Below are 24,718 nucleotides of genomic sequence, written 5' to 3' on the forward strand. Positions count from 1 at the left end.
CAGATGTGAGAGGTGGGGATTTGGAATGCAGGGTTGTGTAGCAGCTCATCTGAACGGAGCCTTGCCTGTTTTCCATAATTGTGGTTTTGTTTTTTTGTTTTTTTCGTGTCAGCAGCAACTTGAGTCACTTCTGGAGTGAGAGTATTGGCCGTCTGCAAGGACGTTGCCCAGGGGACGCCCGGATGTTTTTGATGTTTTTACCATCCTTGTGGGAGGCTTGTCTCATGTCCCCGCATGGAGCTGGAGCTGATAGAGAGAGCTCATCAGCACTCTCCCCGGGTGGGATTCAAACCTGGCAGCTTTCAGGTCAGCAACCCAACCTTCAAGTCACTTAGTCCACTACGCCATCTGGGGGCTCCATAATTGTGGTGATATGTCCAGAAAAGTCTTAACCTGAGAGGGGCTTAGAGGAAGACAGCTACTCCTCTACTAAAAGCCAAGGAAATTATCAAGATACAGCTGCGGCTGATGCTAAGCAACCTTTTTATCTCCTTAGCCCAGTGGGTCTCAACCTGCGGATCCCCAGATATTTTGGAGTCCAACTACCAGAAATCCGAACAGCTGGTAAACTGGCTGGGATTTCTGGGAGTTGTAGGCCAAACACCTGGGGACCCACAGGTTGAGAACTGCTATGGACTGATGATGATAAATGGAAGCTCTTATGTGTGCCCACGATCCAGAATCACCCGCAGAACAATAACATGCCACTCAGGTTTGCAGAACACAAATACAGGAACTTTACGGATTCCAAGAGATCAAAAACAGTAGTACAGTAGAACCCTGGTTAACCGAGCTTCTGTTAACCGAGCGTCCGTATCATCCGAGGCGCCACCAGGGGCGCCCTTCCCTCTCCCTCTCCTTCCCTCGAGCGAAGGGAGGAGAGGGAGAGGGAGGAGCAAGCGCCCCGGAAGCACCCCGTGATCATTGCTGCAACAGAGCTCATGGGGTGCTTCTCTGAGCCGAGCCCTTGCCCCTTGGGAAACAACCCACGAGCGCTACTGCCTAGCAGCGCTCATGGGCTGCTTCCCAAGGGGTGAGCCCCCGCCGAGGAACATCTCCCCGGATCTCCCTCAGCCAGGCCTTTACTGGAGGAAAGAGTTTCCTTTAGCAATGGCCTGGCTGAGGGAGATCCGGGGAGGCGTCCCTTGGCAAGGGCTCACCCCTTGGGAAGCAGCCCATGAGCGCCTCCCAAGGGGCGAGCTCTCGCAGAGCTCTCGGTTTTCCTCGGCCAGGCCCTTGCTGGAGGAAACTCTTTCTTCCAGCAAGGGCCTGGCTGAGGGAGATCTGGGGAGACGTCCCGTGGCAAGGTCTTGCCCTATCCGAGCCATTCGGTTATATGAGATCAGGCTTGCTCATTTATCTTGGATAACCAGGGCTCTACTGTATTTACAGTGGTCCCTCTGAACACTTACAGAAGTCCACAGTCATAAATGGTCCTTTCTCAGTCCACAAATCTGCTTCAGAGAAGAATACAATCCTGGTTCTTCTCCCTCTTAGCAGCAAACATGCCTCAAAATAGCAAGGCCTCTCTGAGAACACATCTCTCTTCACCAACAGTATTCAGTCAGCACTGAAAACTTGTCCAAACTGGTTCTGCAGCAGCAGAACAGAAACAGTATAAAATCAATCCCCAGGTCTTTGCAGGCTTAGCCAATCGGCTTCATGCACTTCATTTTCTAGTTAACACACACAGCAAACCATGGACCTGGTACCTTATCTGATTTCATCTCTTTAAATGCCTTGACAACTTCTGCCACAGCTATCAGTCCCCTTACATGTCACCATGTAAATTGTTGTTGTTGTGTGCCTTCAAGTCATTTCCAACTTATCAAGGAGATTTCTGAGGCTAAGCATATTTGTCTTGCCCAACTCATTATCTTACCCAAGTCATCTAGTGGGTATTTATGGCTGAAAAATTGTTTCTCCACAGCTGTAGTCCAATGCTCAAACCACTGTTGCACACTGGACTGAAGTATGTAGATACAGAGGCAGTCCTGGACATAGGGGGAGACCGCTCAAACAAATTTAACTACATTAAGCAAATCTAAACAATAGAAAACAAACAAAATGGTGATTTCTCTCTCTGTTTTACTGCAAAGGATTCAAAACGACAGTAATTTCAACATTTCTTTCCTGTTCTCCACTACAATAATTATGCTTGAGTTTATTGTTTCTTCCTTTATCCATAGTTGTCAAATCTCATTGTTTTCTATTCCTTGTGACCACCTTACATCTGGAAATCTATGTCAATGTGAAAGACCACGTGGATCCAGAATAGGTCTTCAGTCATTTACAGATGCATTACCAAGTCTCTACCTCTCAAAGACAATCATACTTGGCTACAAGTGATCGCCCATGACTCACAATGATATATATGAGATATTTTAGACATGGGACCATGTCGAAGCACAGAATTCATTTAAAATAATAATAATAATAATAATAATAATAATAATAATAATAATAATAATAATAATAGACCTTGGCCTGCACTTAAACACAATCGGCGCTGACTAAATTACCACCTGCCAGCTGCAGAAGTCCACCTTACTGGAATCTGCACACATTATTCGCTGATACATCACACAGTCCTAGACACTTGGGAAGTGTCCGACGTGTGATCCAATACAACAGCGAGCAGAGTGCTGTGGACTCATCTTGTTGTGTTTCAAATAATAATAATAATAAAATACATCACACAGTCCTAAACACTTGGGAAGTGTTTGACTTGTGATTTTGTGATACGAAATACAGCATATATATCTCGTTTGCTGTGTCATACTATGTCTTTGTGTCAATAATAATAACAATAACAATAATAATTTCATTTCTTACGTGTCTCTCCTTGTGGCTCAAGGCGAGATACAACATAGCTAAAACACATGATCATCTTAAACATTCTATAAAATACACATATTGAAATGTATTTCTATAAAATACATATTAAAAATACACAGAACTAAGATTAAAACACAAGATGCGAGTTTAAAATTCATGTTTATTATATACTTTATACATATAATCTGAAGGTAAATATCTTTAATCAAGAGTTCTAGTCCACTTCCCTGAACTGTTATTGACAAGATACCACAACCAGCACCATGTCGGGGAAATACAGAGAAGTAATATGGTACTGCCAGACCTTGTGGATGGTGGTATTTGATGTCTCCTTCCACAAGGCCCCAACACCTGTACAACAGCTGAGGTGGCACTGCCAGGTGCAGCTCTATCTCTACAGGCACTGACCAGCTACTGAGATGTATCTGGCCTCATTCTGGAGGCTCTTGAGCACCGAGGAAGGAATAGTCTCATTCAAGGGGCACAATTCCTCTTTTTCATAACATTTTTCAAGAACCTGGCTGAGCTTCCAACCTCACGAAAAGACAACATTCAAAGAAAAGCAAGTAGTTTCAATAGCCTCATTCTCTGGTGTGCTAACCAAAACCAGTTACTACCATGTGGACCAATCCTCAAAAGTTTTTACTCCTGAGCAACCTGATCTCTCTCATTTAGTGGTCTAGTGACTCAATGGGCTACAAACAGATTATAATGAATTAAAATCAATTTTAAAATTTAGGGGGTATGGGGCCCTTGGGGCTGCTAGAACAACATAGGGGAGCCTGCAGACCACACGTTGTGGGCCACCTGGTTAAAGAGAAAAAGGCAGCATATCTGCATACTGGCTCCTAATTGTTAGCATGAGGAGCCTTCCATCTGGAAATGCTCTTTAATAAATTGAATAGCCTGTTTTTCGGTATCAAATCAAATGCTTCTACAGTTTCATTCTCAATCAGCAAAACATAACCTGATGGAAAACAATGTAATTGATTTAGGTGACACACATAACTTTATTTCTTAAGAAAGCTTATAACTGAACATCACAGTCTTAATTTATATGCAATAAAGATGATATTTGGGTTGGTATATAAATATTTGGATCCATTGTTTTCTGGTATGAGCTTTCCCCAAACTCCTTTTTCTTTTATTTACTTAATTGACTATATGAATTGCTGATATCCTGATACTAATATACTAGCAGGAATCACCACACATTATAAATCCACCCCATCTACATTAACAGTGTTATTAGGGTCATAGCTTTTTCACAACACAAGGAAGAACTTTGATTACCCAGCAATCAGTATGAAATTAGTCAATATCTTATTTCAAATCATGCAGTTCCCTTTCTCCCAAGATCTGCATATAGAGCAGTAAAATCTAAATGCCCTGATACACATGCCAGATTGCTTATTCTCTTCAGGAGAAAGTAAGCCTGTAAAACATGGCTGGGCTTACAGAATATATCCATTTTTCTGTGCTGGGCTACTTGTTAAGCACAGGAACAGAGACGTTTTCAAACAGAAAATTTGAAGTACAAATTCTTTGTACTTTTGGAGAATGAAAATATTGCTTCCTTTAAATAGATCCCAGCATCTGCCACATAGGCTAGGCACTTAAGTAGTAGTTTTTATCATATCATTGCATCCTCCACAAAATAGAAGGCTGTTATAATTAAAGAAGACGCAGCATTGACATTTAATCATAATTACCATCTTATATGTGTCAACAATTATTTTGTAAGTTGTGTGTGATCTCAGCATATAGGCTAAAGGCTGCTAGCTCTTTATTTGTTTACTAAATGATCCAATAATAGAAAGCGCCATGATCTCGGAACTTACCTCATGTAATGAGATCTGAGAAATTCTGTGGCAGCATGCTGGTGGGATTGTCCTTTTCCCTTTGCCCTTGCTGAAAAATCAGGATTTATTGTCATTTTTAACCGTACATTTTACGTAATTGTGGATTGCCTTTGTAAATAAAGGTGGATGGAAGCAATACAGCAAGAGGATGGAGTTACGCTATCCACCCAGAACTGTGGCCTTGTACTGCTGAGGTGTTGCAGTTGTGCGATGCCAACAGTGGGATAGCACCTTCATGCGATAATCTCCTTAGATATCTGATTTCTTTCTTCTATTTTTAAAAATTGCCGGAATTATTTAAACTAATTAGCTTTCTTCATTTCCTAAATATTTAGAGTGGATTACACCCAATTTCTGCAGAGAGTATTAAAAACCACTCAATGAAAATAAACTATTGTATTTTTTCCTTGTATTTTCTTTATAAACTATTTTTTTTAAGTTCAAAATTTAAAAATAAAGGATGATTTCTTGGGATTTTGACCTTGTTTATGTGAATGTTGAAAAAGTTGCTATCTATTGAGTATTAACGACTATATCAGATGATTGAGCATATGTTGATTGATTCCATCAAATTTTTTAAAGTAAATTTGATATTCCTATTGTCGAGAGAAATCTGAATTTTAAAAATTAATTCATAAAATAATTGGATAACCCACATTTTGGCTCTTAGAAATGTTTACAAAGCCATTTATACTCTCCAAAACATAAAAGAGCTCATGCAAAATAAAAAATATTTTAAAAAAGAGTGTGTTAACATACCAGGTCTTCCTCAGAAGGAAGTTAAGAGTTTTGAAAAGTTATACAGTGTTCCCTCACTACTTCACGGTTCACTTTTCGCTGATTCGCTGTTGCGTGGTTTTTCAATAAACTCTAAAAGAATATTATAAATCATTAAAAACTACAATTTACAGCCTAAGGAAGGGAGGAAGGAGAAGCCAAAGGGAGAAAAAAGGAGCCCAAGCGGCAATGGGAGGAGAAGGAGGCGATTTATCAACACATGATTGGTTGATAAAGACTTAAAATAGTGTATAACTACTAAAATAATGTATAAATATTGAAATAAATATATTGTCCCTACTTCGCAGATTTTCACTTATTGCGGGTGGTCCTGGAACCTAACCCCTGCGATAAGTGAGGAAACACTGTATTGGGAATTTAACTCCTTGAATCACTCAGCTACCATGGGCACTGTCCATGCCAGGTAGGGGGGAGGGGATTGTGGGAGATGTAATCCAAAAAGTAATTCTAAAGGACATGGAACAAGGAGTTCCATGTCCTTGTTGCTGCCACCTAGAAGGTCCTGTACCATGTCCTAGGAGAATAAAATTATGAAAGCAAGTTTGTTTTCTGCTAGATGGACCTTGGGGCCTGTCCCAATTCAATGATTCTAGATACACTGTGGAACCTCAGACAGTGGATAAAGCACATGGCCAGGGTTGTTTTAATTAATTATTGTAGTCATGAACCTCTTCTCAATAAAAACCAACAGCATCTTGACCTAAAATCAGAAAAACGTGCTAAGATCTAAAAGGAGTACAGTAGAGTCTCACTTATCCAACACTCGCTAATCCAACATTCTGGATTATCCAATAGATTTTTGTAGTCAATGTTCTCAATACATCATGATATTTTGGTGCTAAATTCATAAATACAGTAATTACTACATAGCATTACTGCGTATTGAACTACTTTTTCTGTCAAATTTGTTGTATAACGATGTTTTGGTGCTTAATTTGTAAAATCATAACCTAATTTGATGTTTAATAGGCTTTTCCTTAATCCCTCCTTATTATCCAACATATTCGCTTATCCAACATTTGCCGGCCCGTTTATGTTGGATAAGTGAGACAATACTGTACTTAAGTACACACACACACTCTCACATGCAATGTATACAGCCTCAGTACTAAGAACAGTGATTTCTAACAAGCTCATGAAGGGTATGCTTCATTTTGGGAAAGCTCTAGGTTTCTGAGTTTTCTAGATTGTGTTTTTAAACAACAACAACAACAGAATGATAATAAAGAGGAAATGAGCAATACAAGCAAATGGCCATTAGTTCAGCGGCATGGAATGATCAGGCACTAATGTGAAGCTGAGGTCATCTTTCTACAAGTTCTTTCTTACTGCATTTTTTATACTGTGAATTTTGAGGGGAAATTAGACAGTGGCAAGTTCTGGGCATGCTCTCTTGTTCATTTCCTGTTGGTCTTTTGATATGGGGACTTTTATAAACCATTACAGTCAGTTACATTTTTTGACACATTGGCATGAGTGAGACGTGCGCTATCTCAGTTCTTTACAGTAGATTTACCATCTACTCAGGGACTAAGAAATGGCATCCGTTTGCACACTGAGGACTATTGTTCACTGTCACATCAATTAGAGCATAAGATTAGGGAAGCTACAGAAGACAAATGGGCAATTATATCCCATTCCACCATAGACTTGTACTCGTCCATGTTCAGTCTTCAAGCTTAAGTAATAATAGATTAGATATGCAAGGATGAGAAAATAAAGAGGCGTTCAGTTATATCTATACAAATGAGTGATTATTATCAATCCTGACCTAAACTGACTTCAGCAACATTATTTTCAGTATTTTTCAGTTAAGGAATTATTCAATAGATATATATTCCTGTTTAGCTTAGCACTTCAGATATAATTGGTTTCAGGTCAGCTATGAGGGTCAGATTCTAGAGGAACTCCATAGTCTAACAGTATCAGATTCCATGTAATCTTGAGAGTTAAGCACAGTCAGTCCTGGTTAGTACTTGGATGAGAGACCACCAATAAATACCACATGCTATGGACTGTATTTCAGAGCAAGGAACTGGGAAAACCATATCTATTTCTTGCCTAAATAAAACCATTGAATTTATGGGATCACCATAAATTGACATGGGACTTATAAGCACACATATACACCACTAACCAGGTTGCAGCTATTACATCTGGGGTCAGAATTGTGCAGCCTTGAGATGTTGCTGAATTGAAATTCTTAGCATTCTTCACCATAGCAGTTCAACAACATCTGGAAGATGCTATGGTTTCCATCCCTGTAATATATTAGAGCTTTGGCTTTTGAAGCTCTCATTATAAGAGGCTCTTCAGGAGGTAGTTTATCCATCTCCTGAAGCTCCACTGTGGTCATGAAGGAAACATCATCATGATACAATTATTGTCATATGAACTGATTTTTCTCAAATCACCTGAACCTAATCCTCAATTTTATATGCAAATTGCAATGCTTCCATCTTTTGTGTGCTCTCTTGATCACCTACCGATGGAGCATTCTGTCATGAAGAATTGTGCTGAATTGAAACAAAATCAATATGCATAAAAAGACATCAGTGTCATATCCCAAGGCTGGAACATTTTAGGAGGCTTCAGGATGAATTGCTTGTTCTGTGACCTCAAATCTAGATTTGTGATAAATGTAGTGCTTTTCCCATACTTTCACTAATCCAATAATGGTTTCCAAGAAGGCAGACTAACTTTTGATTATAGATTTCATCATTCTTCTCTCTCTTGTACTTAGATAGGCAAGGTAAAAATTCAGAATGAATCCAGACAATATAGTGATTCTGATAATGGCTTGGATACTTTGATCAATAGTGTTTCTGTAACTCTTCTAAGGTAAGCCTAGAGAAGGGTGGGGAACCTCAGTAGAGATGAGATCTAATGCCTCCTGAGTCTCTTCCCCCTGAATCGGCTGTGACTGCCCAGGTATTACAAACATTTAGTGGCATACTGCATTACCAAATTTTGGTAGAAGACCACAAAAAGTCATTTCAAGCAAGAAGGAAATTCTTGTTTTAAAGAGATTTCCTTGGTTTGTTGCCAAGAGCTGCAAAAAGTCCTCTAAAGCAAACATTTCCTGCTTATTTTGAAAGGCTTTCCCCAGTTCCCTGCTGAAATGTGACACTCATGTTTTCCAATAGATTATGAGAAACTGAGACTTTGGTGCACACTTTTGTCCATAGGATTGCAGACCATGAACTGGATACGTCTGTAAAAAAATAGTTTGTATGAATTTATTTGGTGGCATCTTCTTCACTGGATGTCTCCAAAAAGAGTCTGCTGGGAATGGTCAGCTACAGTCCCTGTATTGAGGTTGAATCCAAAGACCTATTGGCTTACTTACAGTTCTATATTTCTATGATTTTAGTTTCCAATCCAAGTTATGAATATCATTCAACATACAAAATGGGCCACCACCCACTCTCTAAATAAATAAATGAGACCATTAGTGAGGGGTAGATCAGGGCCCTCACCATTGAAGAGGCAAAATAAATGGTGAATTTCTTTTTTGGGGTTGCCTAAGAACTGCCACTGCCTTCATAACAAACACCTCCACAGTAGATCCCTCTGCTTGCAAAATTGCTGGCTCTGAGGTCCAAAAGAGATGGCCAGCCATGTGAGATCAATGGTGAGGAGGCCGGTCATGCTTTCACTGTAAAAACTGTCATATGCCATGTGTGTTCCTACAGTACCAGAACTGAGTTGGATACAGATTTTTTCTGGTGTAGACACCATCTTACCAGACCTCTAGAGATTTGGCATTGGGGGCGGGGAATGTTTCCTGAGTAACTCACATCCTTTGTTGCCACACAATAGTCATGGGAGGACACTCAACACTTGGAAGCTGCATTATTTGGAGTGTGTGTATGTGTGTGTGTGTGAGAGAGGGGGGGGGGAGGAAGGAAGGAAGCAAGCAAGCAAGCAAGCAAGCAAGCAAGCAAGCAAGCATTACCATCCAGTCAGCCTGACCTTAATACCAGGAAAGATTCTGGAGCAGATCAATAAGGAGGCAGTCTGCAATCAACATGGATTTCTCAAAAACAAGTAATGCCTGACTAATTTTTAACTCTTTCTTTGATAGAGCTTGGCAGATGCAGGGAATGCAGTGGATGTAGCATATCTTGATTTCAGTCAGGCCTTCAACAGACTCCCCCATGACCTTCTTCCAAGAAAACTAGTCAAATGTAGGCTAGGCAATGCTACTATTAGGTGGATCTGTAATTCGTTAAGTGATCGAACCAAAAGGGTGCTCACCAATGGTTCCACTTCATCCTGGAAAGAAGTGACTAGTGGATTGCTACAGGGTCTGGTCCTGGGCCCAGTACTGTTCAACATCTTTATTAATGACTTGGATGAAGGTTTAGAGGGCACGCTGATCAAGTTTGCAGATGATATCAGATTAGGAAGGATAGCTAATACTCCAGAGGACAGGATCAGAATTCAAAATGACCTTAACAGATTAGAGAGCTGCGCCAAAACTTACAAAATGAATTTCAACAAGGACAAATGTAAGATACTACACTTAGGCAGAAAAAAAATGAAATGCAAAGATACAGAATGGATGATGCCTGGCTTGACAACAGTTCATGTGAAAAAGATCTTGGCGTCTTTGTGGGCAACAAGTTGAACATGAGCCAACAGTGTGATACAGCAGCTAAAAAAGCCAAAGGGATTTTGGGATGCATCAAAAGGAGTATATTGCACAGATTGAAGGAAGTCATGGTGCCTCCCTATTTTGCTTTGGTTAGTCCTCACCTGGAATACTGTGTCCAGTTCTGGGCACCACAGTTTAAAAGAGATATCAACAAGCTGGAAATTGTCCAGACGAGGGCAACTAAAATGATCAAGGGTCTGGAGACCATGCTCTATGAGGAGTATTTTAAAGAACTGGGTGTGTTTAGCCTACAGAAGAGAAGGTTGAGAGGAGATATGGTAGACATGTATAAATATATGAAGAGGGGGGCGGCTTGTTTTCTGCTGCCCTGGAAACTAGGACTTGGAGCAATGGGTTCAAATTACAGGAAAGAAGATTCCACCTGAACATTAGGAAGAACTTCCTTACCATACAGGTTTTTCAACAGTGGAACTCTCTGCCCGGGAGTGTGGTCGAAGCTCCTTCCTTGGAAACTTTTAAACAGAGCTTGAATGGCAATCTGTCAGAGATACTTTGATTGTGCTTTCCTACATGATAGGGGGTTGGACTAGATGGCCCATGTGGCCTCTTCCAACTCTATTATTCTATGAAGGTGCTTTCAGACACTGTGTTCCCTTTGAGCCATGTAGGATTCTACCTATTGGTGCCCAAAGCCAATATTGTTTTTGTTAATATTTCACATTAAATCCATCCTGTTTATGCCAATAAGGGACTCTTCTGTAGATGACATTAACCTGGTTTTACACTGAATTAGAACTTAAAACAAGTGAGAATCATGCAGTTTTCCAGAAATTGGTGGAATCCAATTGCCAGTATTTGGCACCACTGGCTGTGCTAGGATTACTGGGACTTGCAATCCATCAACATCTGGAGAGCTGCTTGACGTGCTCTCGTGATTTAAAACTTTAAAGCAAAGTCTGTTTTGAAGTATGTTTGTCTTTACAGTAAGTCACTGGATCACCAATATCCTAAATCTTGTGATGTTATACTATGGCAAAGAAGGGCACAATGTGGTACCTTTTCTGATCAGGAGTACATCTGTTCACTCCAGTAGTCAGACAAAAGAGGATTGTTAACACGTAATTTTTTTTCATGTGGCCCTTTCTCTTGACTTGTTTTATCAATTATGCCATCGAATAAGCGAGAACTTTTTTGATGCGGGTTGGTGCTGTTACTTGCTCTTAAATCTTTCAGTCTGCTTCCTATTGGTTCCACATGTGTTTGTATTTGTTCTCAGTGGGCAAAGATTCCAGAGGGAAAATGAAGCGCTTCCGATCAATTGCACTATTGCTCATGTGGAAGGCATTGGGAAAACATGCTGTTTCATAATGTGAAGAAATACACAGGCAAAAAATGTCTGAGTGAGCTAACCTCTGCATCAAAGATTCATTTTCTTTCCCGACGCACTGATTTCTACTACTTTTTGTTACCATAATTCTGTGTGAATCAAGCCAATCATTGCTTAGAGAAGCTTTATGCTGTGCTGAAGAACATTAACATGATGTGAGGAGACTATTTGATACTTCTCAAAAAAGAAAGCCATTTGGTACTGCTGGGAACAGAATAGGCTTACTGTATTGTATCTTTGGCCCTTAGCATATGAAGACCTGGGTGGAAGGCCTCATTTGCTACAACTTAGGACATTATCATTGTAATATGAGCTGCAGCCTCTCCAACTACAAATGGATTTGCTTGCTATCACATGATGCTGTCTTATATTATTTTCAAACCAGTCTGCCACTCATCTGTAACCAGTGCTTTTAAACAACAGCCAAGGAACTTGTAATTTTAGAGAATTGAAAGTGCTTTGAATCTGTGTTCAAAGCATTTTCAGGTGGAGAAGTAATCCTAAAGCACTTCAACTGTGAGTTTGGGAACTGTGACGTGTCATTGTGGGTGTGTTGGGACCTTGAGTTATAATGTTCATACAGTCCTCTATCAATGCTCCCATATGAACAAGCCCTCTGGTAGAAATTCTGAAGATGGCAAGAGATGGAAGCCTCTGGTGTAACAGTAGAGTCTGGCATAGTTATTTTGAGGGGTTTGAAATCCCAGAAATCATCAGTCAGCATTTGCTGCTCAAATCCCAGAAACCCTCAGCCACTAGCTATGCTAACAGGGAATTCAGGGCGGTGTTGTCCATGAATGTAGTGTTGCCAAACTTTGCGATACGGGTGGTGCCACCTCTTTTTCCTTTCAAATCCCTTCTCGAGTGCATCTTTCCTGTGAGTCATTTGATTTCATTTTTTAGTTAAGACCTCAACACTGACAGAAATTAAGCCCAAGTGTTCATGGTGGCATTCTTGCCATACATTCACTGTCTCATCCTGCCCTCTTTCTTTCCTCTTTCCACCAATCCTTTTGTCAAGAGAGATTATAAGCTCCTTGGGGCAGGGATCTATCTGTTTGCTTAGCCTACTCGGAGAAAAGTGCTGTGTACATTGATGGAACGGTAAATAAAAAAAGGATATACTTAATATTTCAAGCTTGACTGAAATGTCGACATGGCTTGTATAAGCATGAGTCATATTTCCCTAGTTCAACATTTCAAAATGGTTGCCTTAGTGGTCATAAAGGGCTCTATCCCTTGGAAGTTGAACAACTGGGTCTATGGAACGTTCTGCTGGATTTTGCCCCTTGCATGAATGGAAGAAATATATATATATATATATATATATATATATATATATATATATATCTGTCTCACACCTTTCCAAGTTACAAATTGTAAGGCAGCGATCAGCTTCACTCTGCACAGATGTTCCATGTTGTGCACCAAATCATAGCTGTTTTTATGGCCAAAGTGCACTGTGTGACCCTAACCCATCACGTTAGATGGATGATAAAAATTATAAAGCAAGCTGCAAAGCTTTTAGTGTGCCTTTAGATTACCCTGCAGCCTCTTAATGTAAGTGAAGCTATAAAGATAAAAACATACAAGCAGCCCTCCATTTCTTTGCTACCCTTTGGTCTACATTAAAGTAAGACCACTGATTTTGATAAAGTTATTTATGGTCAGCATATCTTCAGCCCCTCAAGCAACCCGCATCCCCCAGTCCACATACTGCAATGCAGCAAGGATACAGAGAGCAAACCTAAATTATATGATTGCTAACTGGATGGATAAGGAGAAAAGAGCAGGCATTGTGGCTTTGAAAAGTCAGGAGGGGTTCATAGTTTGCTGAGAAATGGGCTTCTGTGACAAGTATGAAACACAGTTCTATACATGTTACTAGGAACACAATGCGACCTTCTCTTTAGTAAATGTGTTCAAGATTGTAGCCCCAATGAATAAAAAATCCACTTTTTAATAGGGAAGCCTTTGCCTCAAATGGCCTCTAATGTTTTTCTATAATTTTAATGAGAATGATGATATTGCTGACAATGTCTGCATTCCCAGTTTGCAAACAAGCTTAAATGAAGCTCACCAATCTTGTAACATGGTTTGTCATGTCTCCAATTGCCTCATTTTCAGCAGTCTAATCATATTTTATTGAGACCTGGTCAGGTATCAGATACAACTAAGGACCTCATCACATGGAGGTCCAGAAGCCTGGGGACAGTGGGGGAATCAGTGGGGCAGCACCCAACTTCATCCCCTTATTGTGGTTGTTTGTGGGCGGCCATCCCAAAACATTTCCTGTGCTGATCCCGGCTTCCTCCAATGCTGTCCCAGGCTTTTCAATGAGGATACAGGTAGTCACGCATAACCTCAGGGCTCCCTCTTAGTATTCTTCTGGCACACTGCAGGGATGGAGCCCAGTGGTGCCCCATCAGAAGTATCCTTGCACCATATAATGGGCTTCAGTGGACTTCATCCCAGTAGCATGCTGGCAGCATGCTAGGACAGGGAAAAAACCCATGTGATGAGGTCGTAAGACTAACAGTTCAGGATCATCCCAGGCCTTGAGGTTTCAACCCTGACGCCTAAGATGCTAGGAAATTCCCTTCTCATGCCATTAACATTACACATTAAGTATCAATCACAGGTAACAATTAAGGCCTTTTCCCATATCAAGGTGAAATGGCTGAGGGTGAATCTGCATTGGCTACTAAATCTGTGGCCAGTCCAGAAATTATTCAGACTGTCCCTAGCCAGAAACACCCTGCCACACCCGCCCTGTGGTGTGTTTGTGTCTACATGATTCACCCAGGCTGAGATTGCATTGACCCCACTGGACTATCATCTCACCTTTCATGTCACTATCATCACTCCCAGCCAGTTACAGAGTTCTGTCCAAGCTCACATACATTGTATGTGTCTTGTTCTGACATCAACACTGGTACCTACATGACCTGGAAGTAAGAGGGGGTGATCTCTGTTGATGTCAGAATGGGGCACCCACAACTTCCAGGAGCTCACATGGTGCTCTGAGGCAAGTTGGGATACATGGTGACATGGGTACAATCCAGCCTCCTTTCCCTTCACTCATCTTACACAACAATGTAAGATGTTGTGTGTGTAATTTTCAGCTATGATTGGAGAATGTGAAAGAGTAATGCTACAGTGTCCCATCTGGGAGTTGCTACTCTTAGGTTCAACCACTGAACCTTCAGCTTGAAGTTGGGTGGCTGCTGGAAGTTGTCACCTGCTTTTCCTCTTCATTGATGGAGACCTGAGAGCAGGGCATGACAATGTCTGGGTTTTGCAAAACGTCGCTAGAGTTTCCAATAGACATTGTGATTGAAAAAAATAAAATAAAACAAACTTTGTAAAACTGAAGATAGAATGATCCTCCAAGGTAAAAAGTTTGACAAAGACTGGCATAGTGGCTTCTAATTGTCATATTGAGAGGCTGCAGCAGCAGCTAAAAGGTGGCTTGATGGATATGTTTGCATTGCTTCGACAACCAATTACACATCCATTGTGATGAATAAAAATGCCACAACTTCATTTCAACGTGGTTGGCCCAAACACATGAGTTTTAGACCCATGCATCTACCAGCCCACTTGTTGATTATGATTCCAATACTCAGGCCTACTACTGAAATTCTTGTGATGACAGAAAAGGAATCATGAGAGTGGATCCCCAGGAAAAGTGTCTGCCCCCAAGTTGGACCAGGCTCAGGGCCGTAGCCCGGGGAGGGTGGGGGAAGGTTAAGGATTCAAGATCCTCCTGAAACCTGGTTTACTCATGAATTTTAACTGGTTAACCAATTAATTTTTTTAACCTGACACATTTCGGGTTTTCTTTGAACTTTTAACCCCCCCTCCCCTCTGGCTACGGCCCTGACCAGGCGTACCTCTACCACACACCCCTGAGTCCCATAAGGGATATCCCATACCTACCAGTGGCCAAAGGGAGTATTGGTATTCAGTGTCCCAAATCCAGGATCCATGCCAACCATCCTTTGAAGTTGTGACAATAGCAAGAATCACATATATGCAGCAACCAAGTTTCAAGACCGTAGCAATTGTGGTAAGGGGTTGAAGGATGAGATGAGGCTCAGAGGCAGCTGCCATGAGTGCATGCAGGCAGCAGCCTAAACAGCCTCCAACTAACATAGTGAAGCCTCCCATCCGGGCCACTCTTGTCTTGCCCATGAGCCAATGAGCTCAAAGCAGGTTTAAACTCACTGACTGGTGATTCCCGCCTTCCTCCAAAGGCATGCCAGAGGCCCCTGCAATGAAAATACCACTATCATGCCTAGGTGCTCCCTTTCACCAGCACCGGACTGCTGTTCAGGAGTGGCAGCCCTACACTGCATTGCTCCACCTTACGAATTCTCTGCATGGTGAGCTATGGCATCCCTTTTAGAGTCTGAAACATGTCAAAGCTTTGCCTACGGGAACATTAAGGTACAGATTCAGATGTAGGAACAGGTAATAGTTAAAACTATAGATGCATCATGTTGTATTAAACTTGGCAGCTCTAACAACAATGACATGGGTTTAAGGGATTCTGGAAGATGCAGTCTTTAATATTTTTCAAGTTGCAAAGTTTTTTGAACCTTAAATGGAACAGGCTTCGTTCTGCAGTGTGGGGAATATTTTGCATTAGAAGGGGGTCATCGCTGCACAACTGGAGAGTGTTTCTTCACAAAGAAGAGTCATACAATCCCCTGCACATGAATGTGAATTTATAGCTAGAGATCATCACCCCTCCTTCCTGGGTTCGTTTCCTTAAGTTACATTTTGGAAGCAGAACTAATTCAATACCAGTACATGAACAAAACACATTTTTGAATGCGATCTTCTCCTCCACAGAAAGGCCCAGAGAAATGTAATTTCGGCAACAGTTTGAGTTTAGATGGATTGAATTATAAAATCTCATTACAAGGCTGTTTATCCAACTGCCTTTCTTTTTCTCCTTAAGAATATGGCTTTGCAGAAAGATCTCAGGGTCAGCCAAGCATGAAAGCTTGCAGGTATGCATGAAAGGCATGTGAGATAACCTACTGTTATGAGGCCCCCTGACAAAAGACCATATGTGGCTCTGTTTCACAAAGGGCCGAGGGAAGTTAAACATTCTTGTTAGAGCTTCAGTTTGGATTATGTCTGCACACAGTAATTTCTCCACGGACAAAGCTTTGTGTAATTTTTTAAAAAAATGAACAAAATAAGTATTGAAATTCTGTTATACATTTGAAACTTGGCATGAAAGGCATACATCTCAAATGCCCACAAAGAAAAGTGAGAGCTAAGACTACAAACTGGCAGAAAGTTAATTTCTACCTAATTTGGCTTTGCAGTGTAAGCAGATTTGACGGCACGGTGTATTATGGCCTGCTACAACTGATAATCTTGGTACATAGTTTCAGAATTCAGTACATTTTTCTATGTGAGCTGATTAGCTAAAAATTAATGACTGATGGAGGGAAAAAACTAGGTTGCAATGTGCTTGTAGGTGTGGTGATGATGAGTTCTAGAGTGGAAAGGAATTTTATTAGATTAGACAGTCAATAGCGTGTTTGCACCTCCTGAAACTTGTTAGGATAGAACAATAGAAATAAAACAGTTGGGAAGTTACAAAGGCATAAAACACTGTAATTGTGGCGCTATGCAGTGAATCCCATTCCAGTCATCTACTGGGCTTGATTGGTTGGGGTCTGGTCTCCATTACTTGGGAAGCAGCTAACCACTATTCCTAGTCCCTTCTGTGAACAATCTCTAGTGCAGTGGTTCCCAACCTGTGGTCCGTGGACCACCAGTGGTCCCCAAGAACTAAAATATGGTCCGCAGCCTCACCGTTACTACAACTTTGCAACAAGAGCAACTGGTCTCACAAAATCCTCTTATAGTGCCAAGGCAATGGGAATGTTAGAAAGGTAGAGGCTGACTACTCATGAAAGGCACAACAAGAAGCCTCCTGATTGCTGCTTCTCCTCCTCCTCTCTCCCCCTGAGTGGAGCTGTTCCATGTAGCACTTGGTGCAGAGCCGGCCCAAGATAATTTTCAAGTGTAAGCGAATAGAAATTTTGGTCCCCCCCCCCCCCCCCCCACACACACACACCAAACCACATGAACGGGCCAGCAGAGCATTGGATAAGCAAAAATGTTGGATAATATGAAGGCCAAGTGTGAATAACTGCAGTTGATCACCTTGATTAGCATAGAATAGCCTTGCTAGACATGGTTATGGTTATTGAGCATTATTCCTAGCAGTGCAATAATTGAGGACTTTTTAAGTATTGACCACTGGACTGATTCTGGACTATGATTTTGAACTTATGTGGTTGTAATTGTTGTTTTTAGTAGTTTTTGTTTTAATGTTTGAGTTTAATTGTCATTATATTATTGGAATTTGTATGTCGGCCATCGAATTGTTGCCAGTTGTGAGGCCACCCTGAGTCCTCTTCGGGTGAGAAGGGCGGGACAGAAGTATGGGAAATAAATAAATAAATAAATAAATAGTAAAAAAAGCACAGTAAAAAAAGGACAGTAAAAAAGAACACTCAAAAACAGGGGAATTCCAAACATGAAACAATCAGGGCCAGCTAACACCTCTCAACAAAGATATACAAACCCCACTTGCTTAGTTTCCAACAGACCTCACAACCTCTGAGGATGCCTGCCATAGATGTGGCCCTCCTCTGGACACTTTCCAACATTATTTGGCAGAGAAGGAGAAAGAATTTGGGCCCTTCCACACAGCTCTATAACCCAGGATATCAAGGCAGGATAACCCACATTACCTGCTTTGAACTGGATTGTCTGAATCCTTACTGCCATATATCCCAGTTTAAAGCAGGTAATATGGGTTATTTGTTTGAAGCCATTCTTCCATGTTCTAGTCTCCAAGGCAGAAGACAACAAGCTTGCTCCCTCCTCCCTATGACTGCCTCTCACATAATTATACATGATGAGGAAATTCCCAGCTTGATTTCGTCCCCACAGGCTATATGATTATGTGGGATGCAGGACTTCTTTGGGGTCAGAAGCGCCATTTCCCGCCAAAGGGAAGGGGATGGGGTCTCAGAAACATAATGAGGCAACATAACACATGGGCAAGTAGGAACACATAGACAGAAACATTGAGCTTTTAGGGCAATTTTATATACATGAGAGATGTAGTTTCCCAAAGTACCCTAGCAAGCCAGACTCCTTGGCACATAAATCCTGGGGGACTCTAAAGAGAGGGATGAAGGAAGGAATGTCCCTAAGTTTGGGAAGGCACGGGGCCAGGATGGCCCCGATAGAGGGAAAAGATGAAGAGAGAGAATAAGTATAAGTTCCGAATTGCTATTGTTACAGGGCAGTCGGTGGCTCCCAGAGAGAACACACCACACTCAGAACCAGGAGGCTGAGAGTTCGAATCCCGCTCAGGGACAAAAATGTCAAAATCAGTTGGAAATGTTTTGCCAGAGAAGGCAAGGCTTGACAGCTCGATTTATTTATTTATTACATTTATATGCTGCCCTTCTCACCCCAAAGGGGACTCAGAGCAGCTTACAAATTACATTCACATACAATACATTATATTATTAGCATAGTAAAATAATAGTATTAAATTGCTATATTGTACTAAATCATTACATTGTAATATTATTAGTAATATTACATTTAATATATAATATATAATTAAAATTATTAAATTGTATTATTATCAGTATTATATCATAATAAATAAATAAATAAAGTTTTATTATTATTATTCTTAGAAGATAAAAAGAAAAGATGAACTGATTGCAAGAGAGAGAATAAGTATAAGTTCCGAATTGCTATTGTTACAGGGCAGTCGGTGGCTCCCAGAGAGAGTACACCACACTCAGAACCAGGAGGCTGTGAGTTCGAATCCCGCTCAGGGACAAAAATGTCAAAATCAGCTGGAAAAAGGCACGGAGGGTACGGGGCGCACGGAGAGCTGCCAAGGCACATGTTTTGCCCGAGAGCGCCCCCCGTCGATGTGCGCCCAACTCCGAGGCGTAATTGGCGTCCCATGTTGGACCGGCCCTGACTTGGTGTCTTTGTTTTTAGGCCTGTTCCTGGGGTTATTTGGGGGTGCTGATTCAGAAAATTGCATTGGATAGACCACATCAGCTCTAAATGATTAAATATGGTTTTCTGTGGGTGAGCAGGTGACGAATACTGGATAGCATATGTTCTGTATCAGAAACTAGAGCTGATGTGGTCTATCCAATGCAATTTTGTGAATCAGCACCCCAAATAACTAAACCGAATCTCAGGTTGACCAAAAACTGATTCATAACTCTTTTGATACTAACATTGGAGAGTGATCCCTGGTCAAAAAAAGGTTGGGAACCACTGCTCTAGTGGGACAGGCAGACTTAGGACCTTCATACCAGAGCTCATTCTTACATGGGGTAGGTGGAAACATCAATCAGCTGCTTTTTAATAATCAGGAGAATGTACTTCCATCTCTGACAGTAGCTGCAGCTGAATAAGTGAGTATTGGGAGACTTTCGTGGTCTATAGAATAGGGGGCTATGTAAATATCACGAATATGGTGGAAATCTAGATTACACATTCATAACTGCCCCACAGAATTCTGCTGTTGTGCCCATTTAGCGAACACATGTTTTAAACTGCATACCGATAAAAATACATTAATTTGGAAAAAAAAATAGTCAGTGGCAGAAATGCACACATTTAGAAAAAAGTGTAAACAAAATACACAGAAATTTCAACATAGAGGTGGAAAAAACAATAACCTCTAAATCACACAACCTGATATGAAGAAAGGACAAGAAGAAAATTCAGATGAGTTTGGGAGAATGAGAAGTGTATTGAAATCAAGACTGAGAGATTGTCACATCCTGTGTGTGTGCGTGCAAATGTGCACAGATGTACGTGAATAGAGCTATAGTTTCTAGTCTGCTAGTGAGTAGGTTTTGAATGAGAAGGAGGCCCATATCTATCTATGAGGGGAAAAGGAGGGTAAGCATCAAGAAAATGTTTCCCCATGCAAACTGTTTTCATCAAGCAAAATGGTAATTTGGTCTCCGCAACCCTGTAAGGAATAGGCAATGCATGATTTGCCTTCAAGTTGAAATAACTGGGCCCTTTTGCTTCGCAGGACTGCAATTACAAACATCTTGTCACTGTAGTCTCCTTGTTAGAAAACAGACTGCCACAGACACCCTACAGGGCTATATTGATAATTAAGATTCCACCTGAATGTTTTATTCCTTACAAAATAATTCTGGAATAATCACCAATTTGTCATAATGTGTTGAAATGATTGATAATTAAGAGTTAATTTCCCTGAAATAGAAAATTGTCACAGGCTAATGGTCTCCTGCTGCACCATAAACTCAAGAACATTTATTTTCCATGTAGGAGGTGTAGATCCTCTGACAGTGTTCTATTACCATGACATTATTTCCATTATGCCAAATGGCAATTCCATTATCTGATACAGGCTACAGCAGCAGATTGACATGGTTGCTTCACTAATACTGTGCATTGATCCAGTTTGCTCTAATGATGCTCTGAGTAACTGAGACTTAGCCATTTAACACACATATCTCAACAAGTGTATTCAATGGCAAAGTGATAGCCTTAATTTTCTTACCCCCCTCAAAAAAACGTGGCCCCACAGATATTTGGGGCCACTTTGTTTTTCATTTGAGACAGTGCTTGACCTTCATTACTTGTACTTAGAGAGGTCATGGTTACCATGTGTATATCTACATCTACATAACTATTTAATTCTCTAATCCAATATCTTTGATTCTCCCTTGTTTGAAATGGGTTTATTGCTGGGCAATCACATACCAAACAAGTCTGGACACTTGAAGAACAAGTCTGGATGTGCTTTTAACTGTTTGTTGGAAGAAGGAACTTCAACGAGGGATACTTGTCATACAGATGCCACCTGCTGATAGTCCCTCCTCCACACAATTGTGAAAAAAACACAGAGATAGTTTTTTTTCATAAAGCCACCCACGTACAGAAAAATCAGAAACAACAATAACCTTGTGCTCCTACCAAGAGCCAAGATAGTGATAAAATAGTGATGCCAACAAGAGAACAGTTGGTCCAAATTTGGGACTAGGATGGGTACCAGATTTTTCTAACACAAGGTGTTTTCTACATCTTTGTACTCCTTTCCCTATATTGAAACTATGCTAGTATTTAGTTCTTAATTCAGCAGCATCCAGTGGTAAATTACTTGTAAATTATGAACTAAAAAGTGTATTTTAATACAAATGACTTCTGATTATGTATTCAGGGACTTTATCACAAGCATCGCAACATCCCTATGATGCTGTGCATATCCTCCTGGCAGTCTATCTTCTCCCTGTGATTCTTCCATTCCTAGCTATTAACATGTAAAGCTCACCAATAGCTCCTAATTTCACAATGTTCCCATCACTACCTTGGTGCAATGACTCCTTTCTGCTTCTGTGCCTGCAGTCAAGAGATGGAATTCTACTCCTCTTCAGTTTTCAGACCCTCTGGTTTTCCAAAGCTATGCTTTGTCCTTTTATTTTGTATGGGCCCGGGCTGTGGCGCAGGCTGGAGAGCAAGCCAGCTGCAACCAGCTGCAATGAATCACTCTGACCAGGAGGTCATGAGTTCGAGGCCCGCTTGGAGCCTATGTTTGTCTTGTCTTTGTTCTATGTTAAAAGGCATTGAATGTTTGCCTATATGTGTAATGTGATCCGCCCTGAGTCCCCTTCGGGGTGAGAAGGGCAGAATATAATGCTGTAAATAAATAAATAAATAAATAAATAAATAAATAAATAAATGTATCTTTGACTTCCTTGTCTTGTTTTTCATATTGAAATTGTGCAGTTTGCTAAAAATAAAACAATAAACAATCAAGGAACAGCTGTAGTAAAGGAAAGAAGTTGGAACGGCAACTTGGCACAACTGTACTGCTGAGGTGAGATGTGATCTCAAGGGTGTTCAACACAATACATATCTATTATCAATGACATCTGCCCTTGTGCTTTGCTATTCTGCTGCTGAATACGCATGTTCAGTGTGGAACACATCTCACCACGCTAAACAGAGGATGTGGCTCTTAATGAGACATGCCGCATTATCACAGGATGTCTATGCCCCACACAACTGGAGAAATTATATTGTTTAGCTGGTATTGCACCACCTGACATCCGCCGGGAAGTAGCAGTAAATAATGAAAGGACCAAGGCAGTGACATTCCGGCCCATCCCCTGTTCAGATATCAGCCAATGCCTTAAATCAAGAAATAGTTTTCCAAGATCTACAGAGATACTAGCAGGAACACCTCAGCAAGCGAGAGTCCAAAAGTGGCAGGCTAAAACCTCAAGCCATGACTGATACCAAATGAGAGACTCCCTCCTGGGTACACAGAAGACTGGGTGATTTGGAAGGCACTGAACAGAATGTGCTCTGGCACCATGAGAGCAGAGCCAACTTTAAGAAATGAGGTCACAAAGTGGAGTCCACGACATGTGAGCGTGGAGAAGAGCAAACCACAGACGACCTACTACAACGCAGTTTGAGCCCTGCCACATGCACAATGGAGGACCTTCTTATAGCAACACCAGAGACACTCCCAAGTGTCCAGCTATTGGTCAAAGGACATTTAGTATAATGCCAAGTTTTAAACTTTGTTTGTGTTTTTAAATACATTACAACTGTACCCTCGGTTTTGCTTCTGATATGATAAATAAATCAATCAATGATAATTCGACTGTAGTGGAATAGTGGGTTCATATGATAAAATCCCAATGGAAATGTAGCGTAGATATTGGAATATCTATCAACAATTGTGGAATTTGGAACTGACAAGCAACACAGGTGTAGAAAATGTGTCTTTCTTTAAAGTGATAGATATAATATGACTTGTAATATTGGATGTAACACATGCTCTTTTCTTTAGCCTCAATAAATATTTACCAACAATCCAAACGTTAGCAGCTTGTCAAAATGTCCAGCATTTTAAACTAGCCAAAATATTTGCCTAATTACCATGTGTTTGGAAACTGTTATTGCTCACTAGCATCTGGTCACTGTGCTAGCAAGGGTTAAAATAGTAACTTGCCTCACAATTTCGAGCCCTTCCCTGTTGAATGTAACCCTCTTTTCCCCTTTGGTTTTTTCATTTTTATCTGTCACCTCTCAAAGTATGTCCCAATCTGCTGAGCATATAATTCCTTTGAAGCAATGACCCATAGAAGACTACTGCCAGGGTACATGCTCATTCTGCTGTGAAAATGTTAGGCTCAGAAAGGAGGGCTTGGACAGGCAGCCCCCTCCCCCATATAATGAATGTGCAGTTGTTATTCATTTCTAATTCTGCGGTCTACTGATAAGTTCAATGCCGACTCTTTGCAAGAAGAGAGTTGCTATTTTGTTGTAGTTGCTTATAAAACCCTGTGTAATATTTCATTACTGCTCCACATGCACAGGATGAATGTCCCTGTAATATACATTTGCACCATTCTACTTCCTTCTGGAATGTTAGGATGCAGCTCAGATGTGTGCAAGTAGAACTGTTTTCCAGTTCAACCCTGGATTTATTCTGCTGGAAGATAGTCGGCAGATGTTGGTTCAGCAAAGTTGGCCAAAGCAAACACCTTTTAAGGCAAGGGAGGGGAATCGAATCGTGTGGCCTTCAAGGAATACCTTTGGCCACCAGCCAGCTTTGGGTCCCCACATATGGCCCCATTCCCTTTTTGTTTTTCAAAAAATGAGGTGTCCATAATGTTTTTTTTAGTCAAAAAATAACATCTATGGATGCAGCTTGGCCAGTAAATCCTATTTTGTGCCATCTTGAAACAACCAAAAGCAGCATCTCAAAGGAACCAGCAGAGATGTCCAGTAATTGGAAATATTATTTCTGGTTGTCACCAGTCTCACCTGTGTGGACTTCTGCATGCTGTGCTGAAAATGGCCACCGACTCTTGGTATATGCCTTGCTTTAAACCAAAACACTAGAATTAAAGTTGGCATAACTGAACTTGTGCCACTGTAAAGTAGCTAAACTGGTTCCTATCTTGATCCTTATAAAGTAGAATAAAATGATCAAAGTGGTCCCTTCCAGTTTCCTGTACCCATACCTGCCATAAAGTACCAGAGTATTAATGTACCTTCATTAAATTGTAAAATAATCTTTTTCTGTCCTAGTTTATAGTGTCATTCTTCATGGGAGGGGGATTTAAT

This window comes from Anolis carolinensis, chromosome 2, assembly GCF_035594765.1.
Source record: "Anolis carolinensis isolate JA03-04 chromosome 2, rAnoCar3.1.pri, whole genome shotgun sequence".
Classification (NCBI taxonomy): Eukaryota; Metazoa; Chordata; class Lepidosauria; order Squamata; family Dactyloidae; genus Anolis; species Anolis carolinensis.